The 5206-nt window shown below is 42.7% G+C and overlaps 1 pseudogene; it reads left to right on the forward strand.

Moving 5' to 3' along the window:
• The first annotated feature begins 2660 nt into the window (after window positions 1-2660).
• LOC138143965 (casein kinase I pseudogene) lies at window positions 2661-4902 on the forward strand (annotated as a pseudogene).
• The last annotated feature ends 304 nt before the right edge of the window (window positions 4903-5206 follow it).

Raw genomic sequence — 5206 nt, forward strand, 5'->3', positions numbered from 1 at the left:
AAGAGAATGGTTTGAGGATAATACCTGAGTTATGGGATGAGACTATAAAAGCTTCTTGTCTCTCTGTTGATTCAAATTACCAAGTCATAAAAAGGTCATGAGGGTGAAGGTAGTGCCAGGACCCACAGGACTTACGGAACTAAGTCAATGAGCCTTCGGAATTTTTAGTACCATCTGGGAAATGTAGATCTCTTGTGTGACATAGTATATAAAATGATGGGCTTAGCGTCAGAAAGAGCTGGGTTCAAACCCCACTTTTACTGTCTGTGTGACCCTGGGCAGTTCCTGACTCCTCTCTGAGCCTCAGTGCTATATCTATAAAATGGGAATAATAACACCCATAGTTACCGATCCCTCAGGGTTGTGAAGCTCTCATGAAATAATGTCTGCACAGTTTTTTGTATGCAAACATCAACTGTTCCTATTATTCTCCTCCATTGCCAGCTTTGATTTGTTGGCTAGGGGCCATCAAGACACTAACTACTTCGAATCACTGTGGCCCTACTGTGCAGGAATCTGCAGAGAATTCAAACTTCTCTCATCGGTATAACTCAAACAACCCCATCATACCCAACTTTCTCTGCTGTAGAGAATAAAGAAATTGGTCAGTCACTTTAGTTTATCCACCAGTAGGTGGAAACTGTTAGCTATATGGGTTTCAAACCATCCAGGGTCTCCAGTACTCAGTGAAAGTACTGTAGCCATATGCCTAATGCCATGGGTAGTACAATCCTGTTCTTGCCCCTTGTCTGTGACTAAATATGTAAAAGGCCTTCAATTAAGTTGAACTCAGGTTTAGTTTATGTGGGTCTGTCTTGTAGGGTCAAGATTCCCAAGTTTATTTATTTACCAGTACTAACAAAAACAGGCAGTTAGGTGGCTCAGTGTATGTATGCTGGTCCTAGAGTCAGGAAGACTCATATTCCTGAGTTTCAATCTGGCCTCAGATATTTACTAGTTGTGTGACCCTGGGCAAGTCACCTAATCTTGTTTGCCTCAGTTCCTCATCTATAAAATGAGCTAGAGAAGGAAATGGCAAAGCCCTCCATTATCTTTGACAGGAAAAGCACAAGTGCGGTTATAAAGAGTTGGACATGACTGAAAAATGTCTGAACAATATTCATTAGGCAAAATATTCAGAAAACTGAATTTTTGAGATCATTAACTGAGTATTCTGTTATTGCCTAGTGTTCCCTATTTCTCACCATTGCCAGGCACTATTGTCAGGCAGAGATAAAAATGATCTTGATTCTCTGCTAGGACCTGACTAAATTTTTATACCATCATGAAGATGGGCTTGTGACCTTCCCCTAATACCAGGAGGACTTGACAACTGCCCCAGGACCTAACAATGGGCTAATGAGGAAATGCTGGCTACATATGAGCAGTGCTTTTATTTAGAAAGGTAAATCATCGTCCAGAAAGAGTTAGTGAGCACCTAGTATGTGTAGGGCTTGTTCCAGGAGTTGGAGAAATTAAGTGTTTATGTCATAGATTCTCTTCCCTTGAGGGTTTAACTAGTTATTGGTAGTCACATGAAATAATGCTCTAAATCATTATTGCTTAGAGAAATGCACATTAAAGCAACCTGCCAGATTGGCTAATATGACAGAAAAGGAAAAATGCAAATGCACAAGGGGATGTAGAAAAATAGAATGCTAATACATGCTTGATGGGGTATGAATTAGTCCCTAGAGAATTATTTGGAACTAGGCCCAGAGGGCTGTAAAACTGTGAATCCCCTTTGACCCAGCAATACCAGTACTAGGTCTATACCCAAAAGGGATCAAATAGAAAGGATAAGGACCCATGGGTACAAAAATATTTATGCCAACTTTTTGTGGGGTGGCAAAGAATTAGAAACTGAGGGGATACTCATCAGTTGGGGAATGATTGAGCAAGTTATGGTATATGATTATGATGAAATGCTCCTTTGCTGTAAGGAATGGTGAAGCCTGGGAGGATTTGTAGGAACAAACATTGAGTGAAAGGAGTAGAACCAGGAGAATAGTTTGCACAGGTGAAGATAATCAGCTCTGAAAGGCTTAATAACTGATCATTACAATGGTCCATGCCTATTCCAAAGAAGTCATGATACACGCTGCCTACCTCCAGAGACAGAATTGGTGGACTCGGTGCAGAATGAAGCACATCTTTTTCTTTCTCTTTCTACAGGGTTTAGGGGGGGATTTGTTCGCATGACTATACATGTTTGTAAGGGGTTTCATAATTTTTTGCTTCTCAATGGGTGGGGCAGTTGGTGGAAGGAATGGAGGGAAATCTAGAACTGAAAATAAAATAAAATAGAATTTAAAAAATGAAGTCAGAAGCCAGATCATAGAGTGAAGGGAGAGGAGAGGAAATGAATGCATTTATTGCAGACAGATTTTTCCAGGAGCATACCTATGAAAAGGAGGAGACATAAAGGGCAACAGCCAGTGAAGATTAGAGAGTCTGGTTCGAGGGCTTTTTGAATTTAGGCTTGAAGATAGTTGAAGGAGTGGTGGGAAATTGAGGCGGGAAACCAGAGTGGGTGGAGTGATTTTTATAAATCTGGTGGGAGCCATTGGCCGCAGAAAGTGGTAATATAGCGCCTTCTACTACTCTCTATCCATCTTGCAGCTGGGGCATTCGCTTTGAATTTCCAACGTGGTAGAAGTCGTGGAGGCAGCTGGACCTTGAACCATCTCAGAGCTGCAGTGGAGAGCAGTCAGAGCTGATTGTTTTGGCTGTGGCAGCTGGCGTCAAGGGTTCTCGGGAGTCGTTGGTGTTGACGTGACTTGTGCTAGTGCGTGAATCGTGCCCTGTCCCATCTCCTTCTCAGCAGCCTGGGGATCCCCGCTCCTAACGCCTGCACAATGGCCAGCAGCAGCAGCAGCTGCAACAGTAACATCCTCAGCTCCGAATTCATTGTTGGAGGGAAATACAAGCTGATCCGGAAGATCGGGGCGGGCTCCTTTGGGGACATCTATCTGGCCGTCAACATCACCAATAATGAAGAGCTGGCCGTAAAGCTGGAGTCCCAGAAGGCCAGGCACCCTCAGCTGCTGTATGAGAGCAAGCTCTACAAGCTTCTGCAAGGCGGGATGGGCATTCCCCGAACCCGCTGGTACGGTCAGGAAAAAGAGTACAACATCCTGGTCATGGATCTGCTGGGACCTAGTCTCGAAGACCTGTTCAATTATTGTTCCCGTAAGTTCACGTTGAAAACTGTCCTGATGTTGGCTGACCAGATGATCAGCAGAATCGAGTATGTGCATACCAAGAACTTTATACACAGAGACATTAAACCTGACAACTTCTTGATGGGCATTGGACGTCCTCGTAACAGGGCTTCCGGAGGGAAGAGAAAAAGAGGCCCAGCCGCTGCTAATAGGTCTCAGGACCAGTCTTATACGGGATTAAACCAGTTATACCTTATTGACTTTGGTTTGGCAAAACGGTACCGAGATAACAGAACAAAGCAGCATATCCCCTACAGGGAAGATAAAAATTTCACCGGAACGGCCCGCTACGCCAGCATCAATGCCCACCTGGGCATCGAGCAGAGCCGTAGGGATGATGTGGAGTCCCTCGGTTATGTCTTGATGTATTTCAACAGGAGCAGCCTGCCCTGGCAAGGGATAAAGGCCGCGACTAAGAAGCAGAAGTACGAAAAGATTATCGAGAAGAAGATGGCCATTCCCGTTGATGTTCTGTGTCAGGGCTTTCCAGCCGAATTTGCCATGTATCTGAACTACTGCCGCGGCCTTCGCTTTGAAGAAGTCCCCGATTACACGTACCTCAGGCAGCTGTTCCGCGTTCTCTTCCGGAGCCTGAACTACAAGTACGACTTCCTGTTTGACTGGACACTGTTAAAGCAGAAAGCAGAGCAGGAGCAGGCAGCCTCTTCTTCTGACCAGGGGCCGCAGACACAGCCCCCGCCAGCACCCAAAGTCACAAGACCGAGAAGAGTCACAAGAAGGGTTTCCAAGCAGGAAGAGGACCAGATGAAGTAAAGCTGCCCATCCAGAATTCGACTGGCTCTTCCCCATCTGGAACTCTTAGCGTTCGTATGCGTACCTGCCAAGTGGTTGTGGGCGACTGTTTACTTGTTCGAAATTGGCCTCATTTCAGCATAAATGCACTGGTCAGCATCAGTGATGAGCTTTAGCCACTGTAATTGTTAATATTGCATTAACTAGAAATGTTAATATGGAGATAGTGAAACATGGTTCTAGTTTTCTATTGCATTTTTTTTCGAGTGAAAAGTTAACTAAATGTTTGACGTACAGATGGTGGAAAATTGTGCATATGACAATTTTTTGATATTTTTTATTTTGAACTGTACTGTTTTGAGATCTTATTTCAGAAGTATAGCATAAAGTTTTCAACTACAGTTGTTATAATTGTAAATGCTCATAATTGTGCACTCTAAGGGTATTTACCCTCCTTGGTGTTTCAAAGTTGTAAACGTAAACATTCCTAAAATTGTTGACTTCAGTGTGCAAGCCAGTTGACAGGGGAGCAACCAAAGATTCTAGTTTTTAAGCATATGAAAGACTGTGCCTGCTTACTGTGCTAGAAATAACAGCATTTCAAATGAAGACTTAAGAAAAACATAGTGACTACTAGATTATCTTTAGGATTCTGCATTAACTCTAATGTTCTTGGTTTAAAAAAGAAAAGCAATATGTTTGTCCCAGAAATTTAGAACTGAACATATGTGCAAGTTGCTTAGATAAATGTAAGTACTGTGAACACCTATATGACCTGGGATTTTGTTTTGATTTTGAAACTGAAAATTGTTTGCTGTAAGGAAAATACTTAAGAAAAGAAAGAAATGCTTTGCTAATTTACTATGGCATCAATATCTCTTCAATGTTGAAATAAAGTGTTTCTTGACAATTCTTGAATAAATCATTTGCCTTTGCAAATAATTTTAGATTGTGTTACGTCTTTTTTTGTTGTCATTTTTTCCTTTAAAAAAATTAAGGCCGTAGGAGATGGTCAGACAAGTCAGTAGACAAGGAGAGATTAAAGTTGGGGAGGATGGGGGTTGGCATGTGGAGAGAGGGATGATGGATTGAGGAAACATCTGGAGAAAGAAGAGAATGGATGTGATCAAAGTTACATGTAGAAGGGCAGGCCTTGTTGGGGAAAAGGGCCCCTCTTCATGTGAGAAAAGGGTGTAGGAGGAAATAGTATATACTGATGTCAGGGGGTA

This window comes from Petaurus breviceps, unplaced genomic scaffold (genome assembly GCF_028583685.1).
Source record: "Petaurus breviceps papuanus isolate PSGF00001 unplaced genomic scaffold, PetGlider_PUasm1.0 90681, whole genome shotgun sequence".
NCBI lineage: Eukaryota > Metazoa > Chordata > Mammalia > Diprotodontia > Petauridae > Petaurus > Petaurus breviceps.